Here is a 23629-nt window from a genome sequence, read left to right as displayed (position 1 = left end):
AACAATATAAAAGATCCAAACTGTCACATCGTGCATTTGTGTGTGACTGGTGGTTGTGTGGATACGTTTACCAACGGCCTCAATTTTGCCTTGCTCTCCGAGCAAACAGAAAATGCTCACTGATTTACTAAACAGAAACATGCACTCTTTAGACCCACGGCCCCTATAGGTGAACGGCTCTAACACTACATTTTAACACTCAATTTAAGGGAAACATGCACTTAAAAAGCACTTAGTAACAACTGACAGGTAAGAGGTAATTAAAAACTATCTTTACCCAGTGGAGAGCTGGACAAGGGGGATGAGCGAGAGACAGAATGAAGAGGTATATGATAAGGTGGAGGTTTTGGCAGTTCAGCTACCGGTTAAGGGGATAGGGGACAATGTGAGAGAGAAAGGGAGAACTCACTATGGCCAGACCTCCATTCCTCAGCTCCCCCAGGAGGTACAGCCACAGTCACAGCCCCAGCAGCCAGATCTGCCGCAGGGGAGCGTAGCCAGACACCCACCCAGGACACCAGTCCCCCAAACAAACCACTCCGGGAGGGAACCACCGCAAAGGAAAAGGCAGCAGGAGTTTTCCAATGCAGCTGGGCACCGGGCAGCTGCCAAATCGCCGCCACGCTTCTCTTCTTCTTTTCTCTCTCTGTCAATCCCTCGCTCCAGAGCTGAGAGAGGCCCAGGATTGGGAGAGCGGAGGGAGAGAGAGAGGAGAGAGGGAGAGTCAGCCACACAGACACAATAGATAGCCGTGGCTTTGACAATGCCTTCCCCAAACGCCAGAACATTTGCTCCCTCTCCATGACACCCGCATTCAGCCAGACAGACTACGCTGGACACAGACAAAGGTAAGTGCAAAGAAGGATGGAAAGAATGGAGAGAGCAAGCAGGGGATAGCGGAGGGGAAAAAGGGGGTTAGGATAAATGGAAGATTAAGATCGGCGAACTGCACTCACCTTTCGTCCGACTCTTTGTTGTGTGTGTTTCATTAATTTTCTAAATTTTTCCATAGTAATCCATCACAAAGTTTGGGACAGAGTACTGTAACTGTAATGCGATGAGTACTGTTTTGTATTTTCATATGCAGCCTTGCGCACTTTTCAGAATATGGGAAGTGTTTTTCCCCTGCATGCGGTCATTGTCCAGTCCTAGTTGGAGATTACACAGAAAAGGAAAGGAATGTGAGATAGTCAGCTCAGCTGTTGATGTTTTTCTGTTGTTTGCCCTGAATCCTTCCTGCTTCTCTACACAGTTGCGGCATAAGGACTTTCTTGTACCCCTCCCTCTCTTTTCACTCACAAGTATAACAGTAAGTATAAGTAGTGCCAATGAGTGTGTGTGTGTGTGTGTGTGCGTGCGTGCGTGCGTGCGTGTGTGCATGCGTGTGTGTGTGCGTGCGTGCGTGTGTTTGTGGAGGGGGGGTGATTGCGTGTCTGAGTGTGTGTGTGTGCGTGCATGCGTGCGTGTGTGTGTGTGTGTGTGCGTGCGTGCGTGCGTGCGTGTGTGCATGCGTGTGTGTGTGCGTGCGTGCGTGTGTTTGTGGAGGGGGGGTGATTGCGTGTCTGAGTGTGTGTGTGTGCGTGCATGCGTGCGTGTGTGCGTGCGTGTGTGTGTGCGTGGAGGGGGGGTGATTGCGTGTCTGAGTGTGTGTACGTACATGAGCGTGTGTGCGTTTGCTTGCGCATACATCCAGTGTGTTTTAATAAGGCACTGGGTCAGATGTGAAGACCTGTCTTCAGCAGCTCATTAAACCTCTCACACCAATCATTCAACAGGAGCCTATAGGACATGGGAAACACAGGAGAACAAAGGTAGGGTGCACCCAATAGCACCTCCGCTACGCTACCCGACAGAACAGACCCACTTCTCTTTTTCTTAAACAATCGCAGCTTGGCTGTGCACTATGGGCAGTAACAATTCCCTTAGTAAGAAACAGACAGTTCTGCCCACTCCACAATATATTGCAGCTACAGGGGCTGTGCATACAGGAGTAGGATCTTAGCTTGATCACCTTATTGCAGGATAACTTTGCTGCATAAGCAGGAAATGTAAGACATGCAGTGTATTTTGCAATTTTGTTATTTCAGACTTGATTTTCCCTTACAAAAAATTAATCAACCCCTACAAAAATGTCCATGAATTATAATTCCCATAATAATTTCCATTGCCTGTAGCTGCAGGAGTATTTTCCTGATGTAGCAAACTGGCTCAAATTAAGATCCTACATCTGTAGTTTCATATAGACAGACCCAGGCGAGAAAAAAGCTTGTTTTTAACGGTTCAGCAGAGAGAGGAAGCCAGGAGGAAACGTGCAACAAAGCAGGCAGAGGAGGAACTTTTCTAGTGTACTTGGTAAGGCAAATACTGTATGTGGCAATGGAGGAGAGACTATGGAGTCTTGGCATTTACTGTCTCTCAAAGACTGGGATGTAGGATTTGATTAGAAAACTATAATACATACAAATATACAGTAGCCAATTGAAAACTACCTACCTGATCATCATGTTCAACCTATAATTGAATTAAACATAAATAGCTTATAAATAGTATATCTTATATCTTAAATACAGTACCTGTCAAAGACATTCAACTATGAAATAACTCATATGGAATCATGTAGTAACCAAAGTGTTAAACAAATCTAAATATATTTTAAAGTTTAGATTCTTCGAAGTAGCCACCCTTTGCCTTGATGACAGCTTTACACACTCTTAGCATTCTCTCAACCAGCTTCACCTGGAATGCTTTTCCAACAGTCTTGAAGGAGTTCCTACATATGCTGAGCACTTGATGGCTGCTTTTCCTTCACTCTGCAGTCCAACTCACCCCGAACCAGCTCAATTGGGTTGAGGTCAGGTGATTGTGGAGGCCAGGTCATCTGATGCAGCACTCCATAACTCTCCTTCTTGGTCAAATAGCCCTTACACAGCCTGGAGGTGTGTTGGGTCATTGTCCTGTTGAAAAACAAATGATAGTCCCACTAAGCGCAAACCAGATGTGATGGTGTATTGCTGCAGAATACTGTGGTAGCCATGCTGGTTAAGTGTGCCTTGAATTCTAAATAAATCACAGACAGTGTCACCAGCAAAGCACCCACACACCATCACACCTCCTCCTCCCTGCTTCAAGGTGGGAACTACACATGCGGAGATCATCCGTTCACCTACTCTGCATTTTAGGAACCAAAAATCTCACATTTGGACTCATCAGACCAAAGGACAGATCTCCACCTGTCTAATGTCCATTGCTTGTGTTTCTTGGCCCAAGTATGTCTCTTCTTCTCATTAGTGTCCTTAAGTAGTGGTTTCTTTGCAGCAATTCGACCATGAAGGCCTGATTCACGCAGTCGCTTCTGAGCAGTTGATGTTGAGATGTGTCTGTTACTTGAACTCTGTGAAGCATTTATTTGGGCTGCAATTTCTGAGACTGGTAACTCGGATGAACTTATCCTCTGCAGCAAAGGTAACTTTGGGTCTTCCTTTCCTGTGGCGGTCCTCATGAGAGCCAGTTTCATCATAGCGCTTGATGGTTTCTGCAACTGCGCTTGAAGAAACTTTCAAAGTTCTTGACATTTTCCAGATTGACAGACCTTCATGTCTTAAAGTAATGATGGACTGTCATTTCTCTTTGATTATTTGAGCTGTTCTTGCCATAATATGGACTTGGTATTTTGCCAAATATGGCTATATTCTATATACCACCCCTACCTTGTCACAACACAAACTGATTGAAGCTGGTTGATAGAATGCCAAGAGTGTGCAAAGCTGTCAACAAGGTAAAGGGTGGCTACTTTGAAGAATCTCAAATGCAAAATATATTTTGATTTGTTTAACACTTTTCTGGTTACTACATGATTCCATACGTGTTACTTCATAGTGTTGATGTCTTCACTATTATTCTACAATGTAGAAAATAGCAAAAATAAATAAAAACCCTGGAATGGGTAGATGTGTCCAAACTTTTGACTGGTATTGTATATATCAGTGAAATGCATGTAATCGAAATATTCCATTTGAAGAATGTTACTACAGGGTACAGTCTGACAGCGTGGCCATATCTTATGCATGCAGTTTGTGTACAAATATGATGTGTGTGATGATGGGGTCAGTCTATCTCTGAAGACAGAGAGAAAGAGGAAGGAAGAGATGACGAGAGGGAGAAAGGGAAGAGACAGGGAGACAGAGATAAAGGGAGAGCGAGAGAGAGAGAGAGAGAGAGAGACAGGCAGACAGAAAAGAAGAGAATGAGATAGAAAGAGAGAAAGAAGAGGAGAGATGAAAGAGGGAGGGAGGAGGGAGAGTCAAGGCGAGGCCAGGCCAGGAAGAAATTGGGTGTCTGGTGCACATGCCCAGAAGAATAAGGCTGCTCGACACTTCTAAAGTCTCCACTTGTACTGCATGTATTATTTATATTCCCCACTGCAGCTGTCTCAGAGGAAAATTGAGATGTGTCTCTGTCTGATTCATAGCAGCTATGAGCCCTAGCACAGTGCACTGAGGAGCCATCGCCATCCGTTTGATCAAAAACCCAGGGAAAGAGTCTGTTGATTGGGACATGGACTCATATAAATGAGTTATAGGAGGTGTTACCTAACTTGGTTACTTAACGCTGGTATAATGCATTATGATGCAGTTCAAATGCAATGTAATACGTGTCACAAGCATGTATGACCTTCTTAAGATATGTCATTATCATCTCACAATGATCCTGAATAAATTGCAGCCATTTTGAGTCAAGTGACATAGAGGGGTATAACTTTTTATAAGATTTATCACAAGACATTATAAAGGCTCATGCATGTTTACAACAAGTAGGCCTAATGAAGCATTATACAGTGAGTAAATAATATGTTACCAGTGATAAACTTCTCCATGGTTCTTTTCTCAGACAATCTCTCATCACCAGGGAAGGTGACGGAAACCTTCCGCCCCCCTTCTAAAATATGTTAATCCTAATTTAATTCATTATTAGATAATGATCATTCATGAGGATGAGGACATTACAGCAACATTCTGCGGAAACTGAACCTTTTTTATTAGCATAGCTTTCAGTTGAAGACAACTGAACACAGCACAAGACATGCTATTACTAAAATATCATAGAATTATCATATATGTCATGTATGATGTTCTGTCACATTCTCATCAACAAACATGATATGTACTGAAGTAAGCAGGTCCTGTGGGTGGGATGTGGAGGTGGAATGAATGTATTTGTGTATTGTCTGTTGGTTTGTTGTTTTTTGTTTGTCAGCTAAAAAATGTATCAAAACTTGATCACAAAAAAAAGTATGATGTTGTAGCGAATCCACAGGTCTGTGGTTGAAGTCTCATAAAGCAACTGCTCCAAACATGAGTAGTCCAGACAGGACAGAAGCTGTCTGGGGAGAGGGATTTTAGTGGATACTTTGGTAGAAAAGGCAGGGAAAAAATACCCCCCAAAAAAGAGAACGAATCTCCTTTTTGGCTGTTCAAATCCTTCAATAGGAGAGTTCATTCAGAGTTCGCTCACAAGTCGACAAAAAACAACAACATTCTTCGTAAACATAGCATGGTTGGAAATTGACTTGGTGCATCTTTAATGAATGAAATACTAGCTTTTTGAATGGGATCATTTTGGGCCAGCAAATAAAAGCTTAGCTGTGTTCGAAAACACCAAATCAGCTGGAGGCACTTTATAACTAAGTGTAATTAAAGTGATTCATCCCAACTAAACAAGCCTCATTTCTTTACAACAACCCTGTATCTCTCACAGGCAGACAATTGTCTTTGCACCAAGGAGACAAAAGCACTGCAATAATTAGCATGAAAACAAAGATGGGCGTCGGTGTGGTGGTAAACGAGTAGTGAGCTCATGGAGTGTTGACCACCTTCCAGATGTGCTGATCAATACAGTGTCTTTTGACTGGTATCGACACACAGCACCATGTGTGAAACTGTACAGCCGTGGAGCCGTGCGGGCGTTCTGCTTCAGAGCATGCCGTTCTCCCAGCAGTGGCGAGAAGGAGTAATAAAAATGGTGGGTCCAACTCCAGGCTGCAGAGGAGAGCAGCACATCTGCAGCCAGCCAAAGCGGACTGTGGTCGCCGGTGTGTGTGTGTGTGTGTGTGTGTGTGTGTGTGTGTGTGTGTGTGTGTGTGTGTGAGACGCACTGTGTGTGCAGGGCTATCAATCACACCCATCATAGGCCCTTCCCCTACGCATACGTGTGCATGCACACACACACATGCATGTATGCACATGCATACACACACAAGCATACACACACGCATACATACACGCATACACACACACTCTCTCCCTCGCATAAGACTAACACACACAAACACAAATGCAATCTCTTATCTCCTAACACACACACACACACACAATCATGCACTTAGTGTCACTGCAGTCAGATTGATTAAAGTGAGAGAGGGATCAGGCTTTCCTTTGCATTTCTGCACTTATTAATTCACTGACTAACTCAGGCTGACGTGCTTGGGGAGAGAATCCAGTTAAGTGTGTGGGAGCCATTAAAGCTACACCCAGAGACATACAGTAGACCACTGTTCTACAGAATGCCTCTGTTTTGATGAAAGAATGAGGTACTTTTGATCAAAGAGCAGCAGTAGCTTTTCACATTTGAAAAATGAAAGCCTGTATTCCATACAGAACTCACAAACGCATGTGTCTAGTAGGTTCTGGAGTAGGCATGCAATCTCACAGAGCTTCTTTGCAATCCAGTAGAAAATCAATTAACTTCAGTTTTCATCATATATCTTGACGCTGGTCCTCACAAGTGTCCTTAAAGACGTAATCCTTAGATGCACTTCATCTTACAGCAATGACATACACTACCTTTCCAAAGGTACGGTAGACTCTTCTATGTGATTTCAATGCTGCATGTGAAGTGGCTGAGATATGCAACATAAAGAAGCCACAGTACATTCTAGGTTGGCATCCAGATCTTAAGAATAATGACTGCAATTCACAGATACCCCTTGTCTAGGCCCGACAATTGACATCGATAGTAAAAGATCTAAGCAATACTGGAAATAGACAATGTTTTTGATGGACACCATTCTTTTGAAGACAGATGCATGTCGAGTGAAGTATACAGACGGACACAGACAGACGGACAGACGGACGGACGGACGGACGGGCGGGCGGGCGGGCGGGCGGGCGGGCGGGCGGACGGGCGGGCGGGCGGGCAGGCGGGCGGACAGACATATCATAAACACTGTAAAAATAACTCTGCTATTTTCCCTGTGCGATGCTCCTGTCCTTGCTATCGCTGCTTACTATGCATCCTCTCTTGCTACAAACAACCTGACAAATAGCTGGAGCCAGGATGAGTTACAATGTCACCAGCAGTCTACCAGCAATGAACCGACTGACCGGCCCTCTGCTTCACAATCTGTGTCCTGTGTCTCTAATGTTCAAAACCCCATCGGCAACAAACAAATCACACCTGTTCCCTGTTAAAGTACCACCAGTAGCTAGTTTTGGGATTGGAGAGGAAACCTGATATGAGCCCCTGAGGCGCTGTACAAGGTGAGGCACTATATTAGAGCAGAGCCCTGGGAATAGAGAGCCATTTGGGACTCATCCCTAGACCTGTTGGTGTTGCTTTATTATGTTTACACCAAATACAAACATATACAACAACTTACAGACGCACACAAACAACAATTGCCTCTGCCCAGACCCGCATGCTCACACCCCCATCCCTAGTGCCTGCATTATGGTTTGCCACAATGGCCTTAAATGTTGATGTTGCTTTAGAAAGCACATATTCATACAGTATCTACTCAGACATATAATGAGAGGCAGGTGACTGTCACTGATGATCTCTCCCTTCCCACTAAACATATGATAAAACATGAGGGGGAACCAGCCCATGCCCACAGGCATCCAGGCCTCCAGGCTCCTCTATCCCGGTGACAGGCAGGGAGAGGAGACCAGGACCCACACACTCCTCAGCCCCGGCTGGTGCTGTAGTAGCACCCACCGCTGCCCCACATTCCTCTCACTTAACTGGGGCAGCTGGGGCTTAGCTGAAACTCATTTGGCAGCCAGGGCCCTGAGAGAGATGGCTGGGGAGGAAACAGAGGAGGAGGAGGAGGAGGAGGGAGGTGTACGGCTGGAGCTCCAGACATAAATAATGACCTGTCACGAAAGCGATCGTGTGAGTAGCAGTCATTTTTGGTGAAATTAAAAAAATTGTCCTGGAGATTAATAGCTCTCTCCGTTCCTCTCCTTCACTTGGACTGGTGCTTTCAGAATGGCTGCTGCACATTGAGACAGCTGAACATGTTGAATATGGAGCACACAAGATGGACGCTAAATGATCTGTGGTATGATAGGTCTTATGAGTGGCAAGGACCTATTATCTGAACGAATTACACAAGAAAAATAAGCCATTACACATACCTACACGGACACACACACAGTGTAAAGGCTATATATAAAATCATATTGATTTACTTTGATAACTTTCCTAATTTTATCAACCTAGCCCTTCCTCATCTGTGTGTGGTGTTATCGTCTTATGAAAAGAGGTGAATATTATATGAACAACCTGTAAGTTGGTCCTGAAGGGACTCTTCAGTATTTAGTATTTAGTGAGCTGATAGAAGTAGTGTTTTATGAACAGTGCTGTGGCTTCATGCCCTGAGGTGTGATGTTGTGTGTGAACGTGTGATGCTGTGTGTGTGTGTGTGTGTGTGTGTGTGTGTGTGTGTGTGTGTGTGTGTGTGTGTGTGTGTGTGTGTGTGTCTACAGTTGAAAATTAAACTGCTAGAGAGAATTGTTGATTAATGTGCAAATACATGAAACAAAGTAAAGGAAGTAGTGTATTTGTGGCTGTGTGTGATGCTGGTCTACAGATGGCAGCTGTGTTGGGGCCCACCTCAGGGGGGTTAGACCAAACCACAGTCCACACAGGAGAGAACACCAGTCATTCCACAACGTCCTCCGAGGCAGATTTGGTGTTCTTTGCCGCTCAAGCCCTATGACAAAACAAACAGCATTTGTGATGTTTGGCTCGCCGCTAGGATTTCATAAAAAAATATATACATAAATCTTTCCCTGTCTGTCTCGAGTCTCGCTGCCCAACTGCTGTCAGAGAGTTGTGGGTGTCGAGATCAGCTCAACCTGTTATTTATTTTTAAGAATACCACTAGTTGACTTTTCTTTCCATTCCCACTGTACTTTGGGTTGGGCGAGTGTAAACATTCCAGCATCGTACGTAGCACACTGCTCACACAGTGGTGTAAAGTACTTACTGTAAGTAAAAATACTTTAAAGTAAGACATAAGTCGTTTTTTTAGGGTATCTGTACTTTACTTTACTATTTACAGTATAATTTTGACAACATTTACTTTTACTTCACTACATTTTCGCTGACACCCAATAGTACTCGTTACATTTCGAATGCTTAGCAGGACAGAAAAAATGTCAAATTCACCACTTATCAAGAGAACATCCCTGGTCATCCCTACTGCCTCTGATCTGGCAGACTCAAATGCTCAAAAAACACAAATGCTTTGTTTGTAAATGATGTCTGAGTATTGGAGTGTGCCCCTAGCTATTCATGAAATGAAATAACAAAGGAATTGTGCCGTCAATTTTGCTTAATATAAGGAATGTGAAATGACTTACACTTTTACTTTTGATACTTAAGTATATTTTAGCAATTAACATTGACTTTTGATACTTAAATTAAAACCAAATACTTTTAGTCAAGTATGACAATTCTGTACTTATTCCACCACCGCTCACACAAAAGACTGAATTCCACTGTGAAAAAGCTTTTTTACTGTACATTATTTAGTACATTATTTAGGCACTTCTTCAACCTAATATAGTTGACCTATTATGGAATATTTTGCAAAGGCTCTATGGATTTTCCATGGGCATACATATACAGTACTAGTCAAAAGATTGGACACATCTACTCATTCCAGGGTTCTTCTTTATTTATTTTTGACTATTTTCTACATTATAGAATAATAGTGAAGACATCAAAACTATGAAATAACACATATGGATTCATGTATTAACCAAAAAAGTGTTAAACAAATCAAAATCTATTTTACATTTGAGATTCTTCAAAGTAGCCACCCTTTACCTTGTTGACAGCTTTGCACACTCTTGGCATTCTCTCAACCAGCTTCATGAGGTAGTCACGTGGAATGCATTTCAATGAACAGGTGTGCCTTGTTAAAAGTTCATTTGTGGAATTCCTTTCCTTCTCAATGTGTATGAGCCAATCAGTTGGGTTCTGACAAGGAAGGATTGGTATATAGAAGATAGCCATATTTGGTAAAAGACCAAGTCCATATTATGGCAAGAACAGCTCAAATAATCAAAGAGAAATGACAGTCCATAATTACTTTAAGACATGAAGGTCTGTAAATCTGGAAAATGTCAAGAACTTTTGAAAGTTTCTTCAAGCACAGTTGCAGAAACCATCAAGCGCTATGATGAAACTGTCTCTCATGGGGACCACCACAGGAAAGGAAGGCCCAGAGTTACCTTTGCTGCAAAGGATAAGTTCATTAGAGTTACCAGCCTCAGAAATTGCAGCCCAAATAAATGCTTTACTGAGTTCAAGCAACAGATGCATCTCAACATCAACTGTTCAGAAGAGACTGTGAATCAGGCCTTCATGATCGAATTGCTGCAAAGAAACCACTACTTAAGGACACCAATGAGAAGAAGAGACTTGCTTGGGCCAAGGGACACTAGACCGGAAATATGTTCTTTGGTCTGATGAGTCCAAATTTGAGATTTTTGGTTCCAACCACCATGTCTTTGTGAGACACAGAGTAGGTAAACGGATGTGTGGTCCCCACCGTGAGGTGTGGAGGAGGAGGTGTGATAGTGTGGGAGTGCTTTGCTGGTGACACTGTCTGTGATTTATTTAGAATTCAAGGCACACTTAACCAGCATGGCTACCACAGTATTCTGTAGCGATTCACCATCACATCTGGTTTGCGCTTAGTGGGACTATCATTTGTTTTTCAACAGGACAATGACCCAACACACCTCCAGGCTGTGTAAGGGCTACTTGACCAAGAAGGACAGTGATGGAGTGCTGCATCAGATGACCTGGCCTTCACAATCACCCGACCTCAAACATACTGAGATGGTTTGGGATAAGTTGGACCGCAGAGGAAATGAAAAGCAGCCAACAAGAGCTCAGCATATGTGGGAACTCCTTCAAATCTGCTGGAAAAGCATTCCAGGTGAAGCTGGTTGAGAGAATACCAAGCGTGTGCAAAGCTGTCATCAAGGCAAAGAGTGGCTACTTCGAAGAATGTCAAATATAAAATATGTTTAGATTTTTTGTTTAACACTTTTTTGGTTACTACATGATTCCACGTGTTATTTCATAGTTTTGATGACTTCACTATTATTCTACAATGTAGAAAATAGTCAAAATAAAGAAAGACGCTTGAATGATTAAGTGTGCCCAAACTTGTGACTGGTACTGTAATCAGAAATACAAAGAGGTGTTGTGTAAATGACAACAGACAGTTAGGAATAGGCTATTCTACAGAAGAGACAAAGACCCTTTAAGCTTTGTGACTATGATAAGTCTGGGGCAAGCATTTGTCAGTGATAAGCCTGCAGTTGGTATCTTAAAGGCTTTCATCAATATTAGTTGAACTAAAAATAGTGCAATCAATTCACAGCAATAGCTTTATAAAACCAACCAGTATGGGTAGAGTGGAAAAAATAGATGACCTCGAATATCTGGATATCCCTTAAAATAGAACATCAACAATAAATTACGTCAAAAACATTGTCAAGAAGTCGCACTAGTTTTACTCTGCCAACTTCAGATTAGCGTTCAAACCTTTTCCGCTAAGATGATGACTATTGTTTTGTGGAGCTGCCTAGATTTTTTTAGCGAAGGAGGTGATGGCGAACAAGAAAATAAACATTTGACATCTTTTGGCTGGGCAGCCTTGTTTTCCTTCCAATTAAACCTTTATGATACCATTCAGTCATTTAACTTCTCAACTCCTGACTTACACAAACACGGGTGCTACTGTATATCACTATATTATTGATAGACACCACTAGCGTAGCCGCAGGGAAAATGCCGTAATCAGTTCCTGTTTCAGCAGACCCAGGGGCATGGGCAGTAATTAATGGAGTTAATGTTTCCCTACTGAGGAAATCTCTGATTACTCAAGGTAACACAGAGAATGGACTCTATTCATAAAACTCTTGCTGTTCTCCTAAAATGTACTTTTCCAAAACCACCATATATATGCCCCAACCTTCAGCTGATTGCCTTTCCAACTACATACACTGAAATACCACATGTAATTTGCCTGTTTCAGCCATGGGCGAAAAATAATTATAAACGTCTCTTGCATATAGGCCATGAAATTATGACGCAGTTTCTGAAAATGACCCACAATTGCGAGGCTTGGCAAAGTGGTTAATCATGTTTACAAAATTCCAGAGTTCCTGTATCTCAGTGCAAGAGACATGACTGCAGTACCTGGTTCAAATCCAGGCTGCATCACATCTGACTGTGATTGGCAGTCCCGTAGGGTGGCGCATAATAGGCCCAGCGTCATCTGGGTTTGGCTGGTGTAGGCCATCATTGTAAATAAGAATGTGTTCTTAACAGACTTGCCTAGTTAAATAACAAATAAATTTAAAGAAGCTAACTTGGGCCTCCTGGGTGGCGCAGTGGTCTAAGGCAGTGCTAGCTGTGCCGTCAGAGACTCTGGGTTTGAGCCCAGGCTCTGTCGCAGCCGGGCCGCGACCGGGAGGTCCATGGGGCGATGCAAAATTGGCCTAGTGTCGTCTGGGTTAGGGTGGGTTTGGCCGGTAGGGATATCCTTGTCCCATCGCGCACTAGCAACTCCTGTGGTGGGCCGCAGTGCACGCTGACCAGGTTGCCAGGTGCACGGGGTTTTCTCCGACACATTGGTGCGGCTGGCTTCCGGGTTGGATGCGAGCTGTGTTAAGAAGCAGTGCGGCTTGGCTTGGTTGGGTTGTGTTTCGGAGGACGCATGGCTATCAACCTTCGTCTCTCCCGAGCCCATATGGGAGTTGTAGCGATGAGACAAGATAGTAACTACTTACAATTGGCTACCACGAAATTGGGGAGAAAAATGGGGTAAAATAAAACAAATAAATAAATAAGAAGCTAAGTTAATGACAACCGATCATAACTTAAATGTTTACAAACTCCTAACTTCATGCAGAAGCTGTTTAGTGACCTAAGTACATTGCTAAATAAAGATTCAGGAGCTCAAAATATCTATTTTGTGACTGTATATGGTGACTTCTTAGAGTCCCCATAAAATCTATGGATCCGCAAGCATCCACAGAACAACTGATCATCCCCAATCTGCTGTTTAATAATTACAAAGTCAATGGACCTTTGTCTAAAGGTCCAACATATCCCTAATAGGTTCACCCTTGGCAGCTCTAGAGCTTAAAGCCCAGCTCCAGACCCCTACCCCAACCCCAAGCCCTAGACCCCAGCCTCTGCATAGTTTCAGCCCAATGTCAAACCCCAACTCAACCCAAACCTCAAAATCAGCCCAAATCAGCAGCCCAAGCCCAAACTCAGGCAAATCTAGAAAAGCCAAAAGCCAGCCCAGACCAGACCTGTTCCTTCCCCAGGTGGTCAGCCCCAGCTTGTAAAGCCAGCCCATGCCCCAGCCCAAAGCCAATCCCATTGGGGAATTTCAACAGACTTTCATTTCACTTCTGGCTTCTGTCCAGGCAGCTTGAGCCACAGCCACACAAAGGACCCAAGTTTCAAGTTGAACGTGAGAACCACCTCATCTCTTGACCTCTATTAGCATATGAATGGTCCAGAAAGGAACTGAAAGCAAAGAAAGATGAGGGAAAGGGAGAGTGACCGAACACAGCTCAAAGTGTGCCCTTGGCCGACTCTCCTCCTCAGTTTCAGTTACTGTGAAAACAAACTATGCCCTTTCATACAGATCTCTTTACAGGGTGACACACTCTGACAAAGAGCTATGCCCCAAAACATGTTGCTCCAACATTGCACACACATTTTGGAAAATATGATTGGATACACAAAAACATTGCAAAGGCTTTTTTCGAAACTGTCTACATGTCTGAAATGTGGTTAAATTTATCAAATGAAATGTATATTGGGGGAAAACATCTGCGCAAAGAGCATACATTTCCTATAAAGAAAGTGCCTATTGACTATAATATTCAATGCATCTAAATCAAATTCATTGCAGTTCAGTTACTCTTATTTTTAGTTGTGTTAATAGGTGTAAAGCTATGCTGAAAAAGGCCAAACCATACCTGGTGTAGTCCTTTACTGTGAGAGACTCATTGGATAATCTGCCTAGCCAGCAGTCCCCAGGTTGGCACTATTCATTCAGTTTATCTGGGAGCGGGGAGGGGAGTCAACCACACTGACCTTACTCTCAGTCCACTAACAAAAGGGCACACTCTCTCTGCCCTCAGCTCCAGCTGGTTAGAGGAAGAAATAGAAAGGTAGGTGAAGGAGTAGAGGAGGACCAAAAAAGGAGGGAGACAGAGACAGATCACTAACTCATCAAAGAAATTCTATCAGTACAAGTGGGGTCCAATGTGATAAGCAAAACAGTTCTTTCGGACACCAATGACAACCACAATGCCCATGTGTGTAACAATACATCCAACAGTGTTACAAAAAAATGCGATGACCCAACCTTAAGTGGCAGGAGTAGGGAGAGGAAGAAATTACAGCAGAGGTGTGGACTCCAGTTACATGACATGGACTAGAGTCTGACTCATCACAAATTTGATAACTTGAGACTCAACTTGATAGAAAATAAAATAACTTGAGACTTGAAGACTCAGGACTTTGACTTGATACTGATGACTTGAAATGATTTGTGGATTACTCTCCACGCAGCCAGAAACTGTAGCCGCAGCATCGCATTTGCAAATAGTTTTTTTTGCAACAGATTCGCGAGTGAAACGCACACTCGGCCCTCTGATTGGACCAGCAAACTGTCAATCAACACAGGTCGGGTGAGCTAGCGAAGATTGCTGATTGGATCGGGTGCAGCGCAAACGCCAAATTGTAGGGAGAGAGGATTGCCATAAATAAATATGCAGCTCTATAAATTGTTTGGGGATCAATAATATGAACTGTTCACTTTGCAAGCTCACCAGAAATGGGTCATCAAGCAACAATTACTGGTCTTTTGGTATGTCAAAATTGCTTGAAATGTATAATTCACTTATGAAGCATTTGGAATTTGTTGTTAAAATTAATTATTGAAATGTGTTGTAAACCAAATAATGAAAAGGGCTGTATGGTAGCCTTAATAAATAGACAAATATTTGTAGTCATTGCACATATAGATTTTTTTTCTTACTTCACTTGAGACTTCACTTGATAAAAACGTGTGACTCGACTCGACTTGCTCTTAGAATGCACGACTTGGATTTAACTCAAAGCTCGACCCATTCTACTTGGGATTCAAACTGAAATTTTAGTGGCAGGCAGGAAGAGGCATATGAACGTCAAAGACATTGGCTGCTGTGGACATACAGTATGTTATATTATGCTTGGCCTGCCAGTCCTCAACATGAAACAAAGCTCTGCAAATCTGTTCCCCGTGTGCCCATTATTCACCTCTCTCTCTCATTTCCCCCTCCTCACTTTGTCTGCCAGCAACACACCACTCCTGTATAATTTGTTATTTTCTTCATATTATTGTCAGAGAAGTGAGAGTAAGAGAGTGAGCTGCCAGGAGAGGCAACATTTCAAAGGCACGATGCGAGAAAAAAAATATCACATATTATCTAGCTGCTATCTTATTCCATTGTTGGAAAACCACCAGTATCTTTACACCCAGACAGGCACCCGATTCTCACAAACACCTTTAGTGGCACAGAAAAGTCTTTCCGTCCGTCTGTCCGAGGTAGATTATGTCCTGTGAGATGTGAGTAGACAGGGCTTGGAGGAGCATCCGTCTGTGCTGTGGCATTATTGCTCTCCTCCAGTGCTTTTATCATCTCTATAAATCTCCACTGTCTGAGCCTCAGCCTCCCCATAAAGAGCCAACCTGTGAGTATCACCAAAAGAGAGAGAGAGAGAGAGAGAGAGAGAGAGAGAGAGAGTAGTAGCCCGTACCCAGACACATCCATCTCACACGCCTCTGTCTGCAACAGACAGACGGACACGCCTGGTATATACTGTAAGCTACAACTGAGATTTGAACTTTATAATATTGATCAGAAACATCCAATAGTATAACATTTTAGACCCCAAAGACTCATTGTCTTGCAGAAAAGCACATTTTGAACACTTGGACTGGTTATTACAGTGCAGAATCACTGGTATGAGGATGCTACATGGCAAGCTACAGTAGTACAGTGAAAGGGAAGTAGCAGATAATAACAGAAGAGAGATGGTGGATTCATACAGGGTTCAGAGGAAGTGCATTGCCACAGGATCTCTCCAGTGTCAGTCAATCAAAAAGACTGAGCTCTCTGAAAATGAGAATCCACACAGATAAGTGACCCAGGTGCCGCCGAAGATTGTTTCGTCTCGCACAAAGCCGAGATAACTCTTACACAACGTGAACCGCAACCAAGAACATTGGACACAATCTACACCAAACAACTGTTGAAAACTACCTATCGCTGTATTGTGTGCGTCAAATATGTCCACCTTCAGTTTAGCAAGTAGGCCTACAGGCTACTCTTAGTACAGTATCACCTTTATGGAAAAAACACATTTGAGTCAATAACTAAAATGGACCAATATTGACCTCCAATAAAGCACAATGTTCTGTGTTTATGTTCCCTCTGTGCAGGCATGCCGTTAGCTTTATGTCAACAGACGACTGAGTCCTTTTACCCCGTATTCATAACACAGCCCTGATGTCACTGAGATAACCTTAAGTAACCACTGACGTGGATCTGCTAGCTAGACCAAACACAAGGCTTGAGTTGACACATAGAATGTACTTTGCCCAAAGATGGCTAACTTGAAACATCTTAAAACATTCACAACTATTTCTTCATGCCATTTTGAGTCAGTTTGAACTTTTGAACAGTGAAATATCACTGCAAATATCCCTTTTTTCCATGTCATTCTGAGTCACTTTTGACTGTTGGATTCATAGTCTTCAGTCAGTTTCTTATGATTCCCCATTCAGTTCTGCCAAGGCTATTCAACTATTCCTCTGGCAGTGACAGATGGCCAGGGAGAATCATTTGATCACTTCAACAGTATATGACATATTTCTTCATTTGGCATCTCTTTACAAGGCACATTTAACTGGACAAGGAACTAACACTGTCCGTTCTCTAGCCTCGCTCCCGCTCACCCTCTCATTAAATGGTCCTCCAGACAGTGACAGCGACTGTGTCAGATTGGAGACTTGCCGTGCAGCTCATAATGAAATAAATATAATCCACTCCACCTTCCCACCTTTGAGCCTCTTTATACCCTTCAATATCATAATCACACAACAATTTTCTGACAAGCACGAGAAAACATGTTTCAAAACATTGAACAAACCCCCCTGAGGTTGCAATTTGAATATCAGCCACTTGTACAGAGATTTAGGACTCCCTAGACGGGATACCTCAGTATCTGCCCATCTAAGCTCTCATCACCATGGTGATTGTTAGGATCACCATGGTGACGATAGACTGCCCTGCTCCCATCATGCATCTGTCTACCCATCATGCCCTAGCCTTTGTCCTCTCCCCAGGAGAGATGTGGCAACACCCAGAGGAGTGGTATTAGATTGATGCATCTATTTCCAACCATCATACAAGCCCTAGTCCCAATGAATGGAGGTCAATAGTCATTGGAGCGTTTCAATGTCCCTCACCCCGGGACTAAAAAGTAACAAACAACTAAATGTGACAGGGAGCCGAAGGGAGTTGACAAGTTCACAGCTCTTTCAGAGAACATGGCTTCATACTGCTTGATGGATCCTGGGCCTACAGAGGGCAAAGACAGTAGTAGTGCACTACTTTTGACCAGAGCCCAATGGGACAAGGTCATGCCTCCCCAGGCCTCTGGCCTCCATTCTCTTTCCTCTGGCTCGGCATCTAGGGTGATGTTTAATGAGAAATCTTTATTGGAGTTCTCTGGGAAGAGTTGGGCCCCATGAGGTTTCTACTCATCCCAAGTTTAATTGTGAGCTGCTTGCTTGCTTGGCCCATGGCCTATGTGAGGCTACCCGAGTATATTATTATGTCTAAAATGATGCCAATGATAACTTTTACAACTGTAATTAAGCTTATGAGATAGACAATAATGTGTGATTTGATCATGTCCACTGTCACATCAGAAAACATTCAGTCTAAATCTTTTAATTTACTCAAAATCACTGCTGTCATTTGATCAAAACCAGCCTAATGTGTCTCTGCCTCAATGTTTTTTTATCTATGAAATGATTGAACGATTGATCATATATCCTCTTGGCAATTCATCAGGCCACCATCATCCATCATATATCTACTGACAAATCTACTGACCAGGCAGGTAGCCTAGCAGTTAAGAGTTTTGGGACAGTAACTGAAAAGTCACTGGTTTGAATCCCCGAGCCGCAAGGTAGGGGTGTTATCATAAGAGTAGGGGTGTTAACCCGGTGTCCTGGCTAAATTCCCAATCTGTCTCTCAAACCATCACGGTCACCTAATAATCACCAGTTTACAATTGGCTCATTCATCCCCCTCCTCTCCCCTGTAACTATTCCCCAGGTCGTTGCTGCAAATGAGAATGTGTTCTCAGTCAACTTACCTGGTAAAATAACGGATAAATAAATAAATAAAAAAGGTGGTGGAAAAATCTGCCGCTCTGCCCTTGAGCAAGACAATTAACCCAACAGAACATCTGCTCTCTGTGGATGTGGATTAAGGCATCCCCTGCACCTCTGATTTAGAGGGGTTGGGTTACATTTCAGCTGAACGTATTCAGTTGTGCAACTGACTAGGTATCCCCTAGTGTAGCTGGTGGTTCATAGTCAAATACTCAGTGTAAAGAGGACAACAGGGTGGTTCATAGTCAAATACTCAGTGTAAAGAGAACAACAGGGTGGTTCATAGTCAAATACTCAGTGTAAAGAGGACAACGGGGTGGTTCATAGTCAAATACTCAGTGTAAAGAGGACAACAGGGTGGTTCATAGTCAAATACTCAGTGTAAAGAGGACAACAGGGTGGTTCATAGTCAAATACTCAGTGTAAAGAGGACAACATGGTGGTTCATAGTCAAATACTCAGTGTAAAGAGGACAACAGGGTGGTTCATAGTCAAATACTCAGTGTAAAGAGGACAACAGGGTGGTTCATAGTCAAATACTCAGTGTAAAGAGAACAACAGGGTGGTTCATAGTCAAATACTCAGTGTAAAGAGGACAACAGGGTGGTTCATAGTCAAAATATGTATGTTATGCCACAGTTACCAAACAGCATGTTGATTGTACTGAAGTCATTGCTCATCTCTACCAAACCTTAGCCAAAGGGAGGTAATGATAGACACAGCTGTCAGTACCTGAGGGGCTTTTTTCATTAACTTTCTCTGTCAGGACCAAAGGAAAGACTGACTTAAGAGAATGGAAGGGTGATGAAATCATGGCAGCCGAGAAGACAGTTGGTAGAGAATGTTTTTTCTAAAGCTAAGAGTTATGGGTTCGATTCCCACTGGGGGCCGTCCATATGTAAAAAATGTATGCATTGACTGTAAGTTGTTGGACAAAAGCATCAACTAAATGGCATACAGTATATAGCTGGTGCAGTAGAGTAGTAGCACCACTTGTCCCACACTTCCTAGTGCTCTTGCACCACTCTCTGCCCAGAGACAGGCTGAACATACATTTCTCATCAACAGGTTTCTCCGAAAATGTTAGTGAACAGGCGTCATAGTTTACTATGATATTGTCACGCCCTGACCTTAGTGAGCCTTTTTATGTCAGGGTGTGATTTGGGTGGGCATTCTATGTGTAGTATTTCTTTGTGTTTGGCCGAGTGTGGTTCCCAATCAGAGGCAGCTGTCTATCGTTGTCTCTGATTGGGAATCATACTTAGGTAGCCTTTTTTCCCACCTATGTTGTGGGATCTTGTCCTTGTATAGTTGCTGTTGAGCCCTATAAGGCTGTACGTTTTGTTGGTGCTCTCTTTCTTGTTTTTCTGGTTATCATTAAAGAATATGATTAACCTGCATCTTGGTCCACTTCTTGGTCCACTTCTTCAGATGATCGTTACAGAAGATCCCACCACAAAAAGACCAAGCAGCGTTTTCTGGAGGAGTGGACATGGGAGAAGATACTGGGAGGAGATACTGGAAGGCAAGGGACCCTGGGCGCAGGCTGGAGAATATCGCCGTCCTAAGGAGGAAATGGAAGCAGCAAAAGTGGAATGGCGAAGATACGAGGAGGAGATTGGCGGAGTCAGGTTATAGACCTGAGCCAAGTCCCCGTGCTTACCGTGGGGAGCGTGGTACTGGTCAGGCACCGTGAAGCGCACGGTGTCTCCAGTGCGCGTTCACAGCCCGGTGCGCTACATTCTAGCTCCTCGCATTTGTCGAGCGAGAGTGGGCATTCAGCCAGGACGGATTGTGCCGGCTCAGCGCTCCTGGCCTCCGGTGCGTCTTCGGTCCAGGATATCCTGCGGCGGCTCTGTGTCTCCGGTGCGTCTCCACAGCCCAGTACATCCTGTGCCAGCGCCTCGCAGTTGCCACGGCCCAGTATATCCTGTGCCAGCTCCACAAACTAAGCCTCCAGTGATGATCCATGGCACGAAGCCTCCAGTGATGATCCATGGCACGAAGCCTCCAGGGATGATCTAGGGCACGAAGCCTCCAGTGATGATCCATGGCACGAAGCCTCCAGGGATGATCCATGGCACGAAGCCTCCAGTGATGATCCATGGCACGAAGCCTTCAGTGATGATCCATGGCACGGGCCCTCCAGTGATGATCCATGGCCCGGAACCTGCAGTGAGGATCCATGGCACGAAGCCTCTAGCGTCGGTCTCCAGTCCGGGGTCTCCAGCGACGGTCTCCAGTCCGCAACCTATGGTGATGGTCTCCAGTCCGAAGTCTCCGGCGACGGTCCCCAGTCCGGAGCCTCCGGCAAAGGTCTCCAGTCCGGAGCCTCCGGCGACGGTCTCCAGTCCGGAGCCTCCGGCGACGGTCTCCAGTCCGGAGGCTCCGGCGACGGTCCCTAGTCTGGGGCCTGCGGCGACGGTCCCTAGTCTGGGGCCTGCGGCGAGGGTTCCCAGTCCGGGGCCTGCAGAGAGGGTTCCCAGATCGGGGCCTGCAGCGAGGGTCCCCAGTCCGGGGCCTGCAGCGAGGGTCCCCAGCTCGGGGCCTACAACGAGGGTACCCAGTCCGGGGCCTGCAGAGAGGGCCGCCAGTCCGGGGTCAGCGATGAGGGTCCCCGCACCAGAGGCGCCACAAAAGTGGGGGGAGCCAGAGGTGGAGCGGGGTCTGTGTCCCGCATCGGAGCCGCCACCGAGGATAGATGCCCACCTGGACCCTCCCTTATAGGTTCAGGTTTTGCGGCCGGAGTCCGCACCTTTGGGGGGGGACTGTCACGCCCTGACCTTAGAGAGCCTTTTTATGTCTCTATTTGGTTTGGTCAGGGTGTGATTTGGGTGGGCATTCTATGTGTTGTATTTCTTTGTGTTTGGCCGAGTGTGGTTCCCAATCAGAGGCAGCTGTCTATCGTTGTCTCTGATTGGGAATCATACTTAGGTAGCCTTTTTTCCCACCTATGTTGTGGGATCTTGTCCTTGTATTGTTGCTGTTGAGCCCTACAAGGCTGTACGTTTTGTTGGTGCTCTCTTTCTTGTTTTTCTGGTTTTCATTAAAGAATATGATTAACCTGCATCTTGGTCCACTTCTTGGTCCACTTCTTTAGACAATCATTACAGATATACTGTACCTACCTCATATCTATGTAGTAAGAGAGGGCATATCTGTTAGATTATATTGCCTCCTCTGTATGTCATTGAATTTCTGTCAAAGTGTGTATTGGAAAGCTACAACCATACCCACTATGAGCTTGGATTGAACTAAACAGATGCCACATACCTCATTTAGGAAAGGTCCTGAAATACTATCAAAGTTACATGTTGTCTGGAAATTCATAAAGAAGTGTGTACTTCTGTGCCTTATTTAATGAGTAAATAACAAGGAGGCTATAGGGTAATGTACACAATGTTCAACTCTACCAGCACTAGCTCTCTCTCCCCCTGGTGACATATTCTGCCCCAGTTCTAGAAGCATAAATTATAAATCTGGCAACACAATGTCTGTGGGGAGGTCACCACTGACACCAACCAGTAGCAAGGCATGAAACATGCTGGGATATACCTGGGTAGTGTTCATTAGGGCACACACCGGAAAACTATTTAAAAAACGAAATTAGCATTTCTTATGGAGGTAGTCCCGCTCCTGTTTCAGTCTGTTTTCTTCCATTTGATACCGAACGAACACGACCCAGGAATTATATCTTCAGTATTTGCACAGCCAGGTAAGCTGCCTAATACTATGAACAGAAAAACGACAGGTTCATTATTGTATTCTTTCTCTCTGGTGATCATACCAAGATGCTGTTTATTGCTGCAATACAATGATTTCAGGGCGAAATATTCCACTACTATGTTGAAGTTAATGTAAAATTGTGAGAATAGAATAAAATAGAATGGAATAGAATTGGAATATAACATTATGTGACATTAAGTGTGTGAAGATAAGTAATCTTTGAAAATGGGCAATCATTCAAGGCTTCAGTATGAGTGTCAGTATGCCAACTATGATCATTTGTTTCTTGACATCTGAATGCATGGTAGTGAATCAACAAAAACTAAATGTACTCTACACTCGTAGAAAAAAAGAGTTCCAAAAGGGTTCTTCAAATGTCCCCATAGCGGAACACTTTTTGGTTCCAAGTAGAACCCTTTTTGATTCCAGGTATAACTATTTGGGGTTCCAAGGGTTCTACATGGAACTCAAAAGGGTTTTATCGGAAACCAAAAGGGTTCTGCCTGGAACCAAAAAGGGTTCTTCAAAGGGTTCTCCTATGGGGACAGCTGAAGAACCCTTTTAGGTTCTAGATAGAACCTTTTTTTCTAAGAGTGTATTGAAGAAAACCAGTTTTCACTCTTTCAATGACCACTGTCAAATAAGATTGACCAGAGCCATGTACTATATCTCTACATATTGCTCCAACCTGCACGCCCACGCCGTAGTCATTTCTCACTGATTCTTCCTTTATTAAAACCCCTTGGCTTCGGTCAAGACAGCAAGACACATCTTTCTACGGCTAAGGCTCTGGACTCCTATTCCAAGTCTCTCCAAAAAAGGGTTGCATAATATGCTGTGGAAGAATGCAGGCAGTTAAACCAGATACAGACTACAGTAGGTGCCACTCAGCAACACTGAAGGGCATAAAGAGAGTCCACGTGTCTGTCTGCTCACCCTGTAACATTGCACAATTCTCAACCAATAAATCCTTTCCAGGACGGTGCACCCTATAACACCACATTTCCACATACAAGCAAACATGAGATGAAATAATTTTTGACTGTGCAATAACCAGGAGAAATACATGAAATGGAAACTGCTGTCACTTGCTTGAGAACCTCATAGTACTGACCTTAT

The 23629-nt window shown here is 44.0% G+C and overlaps 1 long non-coding RNA gene across 1 annotated transcript; it reads left to right on the top strand.

The window, feature by feature from the left end:
• Positions 1-663: 663 nt before the first annotated feature.
• Positions 664-2668, top strand: LOC110507187. The gene is made up of 3 exons (XR_002471092.2): positions 664-848; positions 1253-1309; positions 1776-2668. It is a non-coding gene; the product is annotated as an uncharacterized LOC110507187 (long non-coding RNA).
• Positions 2669-23629: the final 20961 nt, after the last annotated feature.

The sequence above is a fragment of the Oncorhynchus mykiss genome, chromosome 27 (genome assembly GCF_013265735.2).
Source record: "Oncorhynchus mykiss isolate Arlee chromosome 27, USDA_OmykA_1.1, whole genome shotgun sequence".
NCBI lineage: Eukaryota > Metazoa > Chordata > Actinopteri > Salmoniformes > Salmonidae > Oncorhynchus > Oncorhynchus mykiss.
The sequence above is the reverse complement of the archived record's forward strand: the minus strand, read 5'-3'. Positions and strand labels throughout refer to the sequence as shown.